Here is a 4,802-nt window from a genome sequence, read left to right on the forward strand (position 1 = left end):
CATTCTGAGACATTTAATTCTGTAGTAGTTAATTATCCCACATATGATAAAGAATTGTATGCATTAGTACAGAGTGTGAAAAAGTGGAAACATTACTTAATGGGCAAAGAAACAATTATACATACTGATCATCAACCACTTCAGTATTTGCACTCAAACTAAATTGCAACAATCAAGACACTATAGGTGGGTTGGTTTTCTATAGCAGTTTCATCTAGTCATAAGATATAAGAAGGGCATACACAATAAAGTTGTAGATATGTTGTCCAGACCAATCATAAATGCATCTACTATACTTAAGCATAACTCAGTAATGCATGAAAGCTACATTGAACAATATGCTCAAGATATAGATTTTGAATATGTATATGCAACTTTAAGTCAACTTCTGTGACATAGTTTCCAACTATCAACTGGTTTTTCATTTAAATTTTCCCTAGGGTTTGTGACTAGAACCCTAGTGTTTCCCAATTGATTTTTGTTTAATGAGGATGCTTTTACCTTTAATCATATTCTGAATCACTATTTTTATTGACACATGGATCAATACCTTTATTAGTGCACTCTTCTTCGATCCATCTTTCCTTGAGATCAAAACCATTTTATTTCCATGTTTCAACTTATAACCCTTGGTCCATGTCAACTTTTGTTACCTAGTTGCGAACTGTTAACTTGTTTTTCATTTAATTTTTCCATAGGGTTTGTGACTAGAAACCTAAGGTTTCCAAATTTATTTTTGTTGAGTGAGGAGGAATGCTTTTACCTTTCATCATATTCATCATTAACCCAGGAAATCAGTTCCAACTTTGGATGATACATTCAATATCAATAAAATCTTAATTTCATTGGTCGAGTGGCGGGAACCGACCGTCCTGCAAGTTGAAAAACACTCCATACTCATTATATTAATTGATGCTTTCTTGGATATAATCGATTTCACGCACTACATAATTTTGACACCTTTTATACTTAATGACCTTTGCTCATGAGAATTCATCATATTAAATGAATCAGTCAATCGAATTAGAATCTGATGAAGTCGATCAAATCATTCATTCTCCATACCATGCAAGTGGCTAGTCGATCAATGGAGTACAAATACATTCTTTCTTTTCATAGTTGACTTCCTTTGACTAGTTGACCATTCTGAAGCATTATTTCATCGACCTCCTTCATGCATCGATTCATTTATTGCAAATCGAGTGACTTCAAATAAGGAATGAGTCCTACGATGTTAAAAGCTCTAAGCGCGAGTGGTAATTTTACCATCGACAAGTAAAGGCGTTCTAGCGGTTAGAGAATAAAGTTTAGGATCTGAAAGTCCTTTCGTACGAATATTCATGCATTACCGAAGTCATACCCATGTTGCATGCATACCCATTAGTGATCTGTATCGATGAACTATATAAGAGGTTCACCCCAAACATACAAAATAGCAAGCAGTTCTCCTACTATCATTTCTAACCTTCCTTCTCTAGTCTGACCACAAAGCAAAAATAAATATAATTGTTAGAAGAAGCGCCCTCCAACAAATTATGGTTAACACAAACCACCAAAATATATAATCCACCATGCACGGCTAGATGGGTCTTATTTGGTAGCCAACAAACAATTAGATTAATTCATTCAAGACTTTGTATTTCTCCCTCCTCGACCACGTTAAATAGAACACATTTATGGTAGGGACGAAGATGAGCTTCCAATATGAAGAAGAATAATTTTTTGTCGGGTAAGGAATGACCACCAATATGATCTGTTAAATTCAAACCATGAGGAATATGCATTCATGTGATTAGACAATGTTGGATCAACAGACATACTGGTCGACTACACTTACATAAAATCTAAAAACATCGACTATCATAGTTGGCTTCTTCACAGGATGAAACTTTGAACTTTGAAGCATGGTGCAAATCATAAGAGCCGGTAGGGTTCAAGAAATGCAGCATGAAATTGTTCTTCATTTGCCAAAATCCTTTTGTCGAACTTTTGTCCATTATAACAACAAATTGTGTGGTCTTGTCCGAAATAGTTCGAACATATGACGAAGGGTGATCAACTCCAATTTATATTGTGTAAAAATATTTCCAGTCGCGAAAGCATATTGGTCTCAAAAATACATAATAGGCCATGCGATATGAGAACCATACTTCACCGTCAACGACTCCCACATGCCTATGCCTGCTTGTATGATTTCTCTTCCTCTTTTTGGAGTTGTTGACGCATCGTGGGCCTACTATCCACACTTTTCAATGTTCAATCATTACACCCCTTTTCACAGGTCTGTCAGTCGACTAAATCAACCACGCCAAAGAGTTTGACTAATATAAGCACCTGCAGAATCCTTGTGAATGGGGACCATATGTTGTAGTTGTGCTCATTTATTTTGTGGCTCTCCCGTCACAATTGTGCAAAGAAATTTGTCGAATTTGGTGTTGGGGTGGAACTGTAGCGGTACCAAAATCCAAATTGACGCTCTTCCAATAGAAGTCGACCAATCGAAAATTTCTTCTTATGTATGGCAGGGTGACCCCATTAAATTATAAGTCGAACTCTACTGGCATATCCCAGCGATAACCGTTGTCTAAGATACCATAGGCATACATTGAACCAGATCCAACAGAATAGAAACCTTGCATGCTATATAGAACGATGAGCTAGTTTTGCGACTTCTTCTACTGGAAAATCATTGAAAAACAAAAAAAAAACCAATGGATGGAAGTTGGCCTTATCCGCCAAGTCCGCATTGTTGTATATATATTTATTATTAAAGCAATCACATCAAGTTGCTTCGTCTACAAAACAAATCGATCATCGTGTGTCGCTTCTTCTTACTTCAAAAAGTGTTATGTAGTCTTGCTTATTCAGATTGATTGGCTTGGTCACGCTTCTCTGAAGTTTCCACACCTAAAGAAGAGAATATGAACATCTCCCAATCAATTATTCACCTTATTATATAAAATCAAGTATTAAATAGATCAATGGAAGCTTTTGAAGGACATCCACTTCTATGCGACATAATTCATTTTTTTTTCTTTAAACAATAAATTGGGAGCAATGTATGTATATTTAAATAGTGAGTTGACTAAGGAGCCCATATTTTCATAGATGAATTCAATATATTAGTCTGATCGTTGATCATTATATATATTGCACAATTCTCGTCAAGGAAATTCAATTGTTGTTTCGATCTTGCCAAACAAAGTGCTATTTATCAAGATTTGACTTAACCCCTTCACTTGCTTTCGCTGTCATATAGAAATTTGCAATAGTTATGTGGAGTGCAACAATAATCATTGGTTGGCATCATAGGAATTATATGTTGGACAATGGATGTCTTCTCGAATAATAGATCATTTTTTATGCAGTAGAGTAATTTTTTTTCCTCCTGCAGATTATCACGGTCTTCTTGCAAAATTCCTTCCACAAACCTTGACATTCTCGATCTTTTCTTTTGAAGATATTGGATTTTGGCATTACATATCTTCAATTTTGACACAACAACATTCACAGGCTTTTGCAAACAACAACAAAAAAATTTCTTGGTACTTGCAGGTTCTTGATTCGATCTCATCCACTTGACATTTTTTTTATTTGTAGATTCACCTTGCCTTCGTATTATCACAGGCCCAAACTCATGTACCAACGACAGTGAAACCAAAGTGTTGTAAGTCTAGCATTGGAACAGTCAAATATACTACATCTTTATGGCACGATTAGAACATACATGCACTAGAATACAAAAGACAGAAAAGTATTGGAAAGTAACTCCAATCCACCTTTGTATCAGTCTTTAAAGTATTGGAAAGTAACTCCAATCCGCCTTTGTATCAGTCTTTAATGTATATTTATACATGAGATATGTGGTTTGAGTGGTTTTACTCGCTTCTAACCACATATTTACTTTAAATTACACATTTACCAAGGTTCATTGACAATTACATGATAAATGATGTATGGTGATAACATAGGTCCAAAGACCCTTACAACACCTGGGACATTTTTTTTGAAAAGGTTAAAAAACAAATTATCACATCATTTATGGAGAATTTATGCCTAAATATATATCTTTTCAATATAGTGATATAGTCATAGCATCATGGATCAATCTCATAGAAATCAAAATAAAGATTCAAAGGTGAACCAAGGAGATGAAAGATGACAAAATCATATTGTTGGCCCTCAATTTTTACCCTTTTTCACCGTACATTTTCCATCATTCCATCATCCTTTTCTATCATATCATGGTCATTTTCCCACATTTTTGCCTCTTATTTCACTTTAAGGTAAAAAAAAGTTATGTCTTTTAACTTTTAGTAAAAATTTAGTATTAAAAATTATTTTGACTAGAACAAAATTTCCTGTAATGGCTCCTTTGAAGTTGTATGTGTAGGACACCTGGGTAGAAATTGAAGCTATATTCAAGAAGCTTGGGAACCAAGGATTGAAGGACTCCTATTGAAATAGTCCAAATGAGTCAGAACAAGATTGGTCAACATTGGTCAAACTTGACCAGTCACCTAGAAAATCCCCTGATTTAAGGGGCAATTTTGTGATTTAGTGGGATTTTACCATATTTTGTGCAACCAAAAAGATGATTTCTACCTGATTAGATGGATTAGGAATCTTATAGGCTTCATAGCTATTTTAGCTAAGTTTGTTATATTTTTGGCTTATTTAAGCACAACATTCAGTACTTACGAACATGTATTATGACTATTGAGACTTCTCTATTTCTGAATATAATTTGAAGAACTTGTCTTCTATTTTCTTGTTATTCTTGTTGTGGGATGTGATTTTTG

This window comes from Pinus tabuliformis, chromosome 9 (genome assembly GCF_031772625.1).
Source record: "Pinus tabuliformis cultivar Carrire ecotype Pingquan chromosome 9, CPIR1, whole genome shotgun sequence".
NCBI lineage: Eukaryota > Viridiplantae > Streptophyta > Pinopsida > Pinales > Pinaceae > Pinus > Pinus tabuliformis.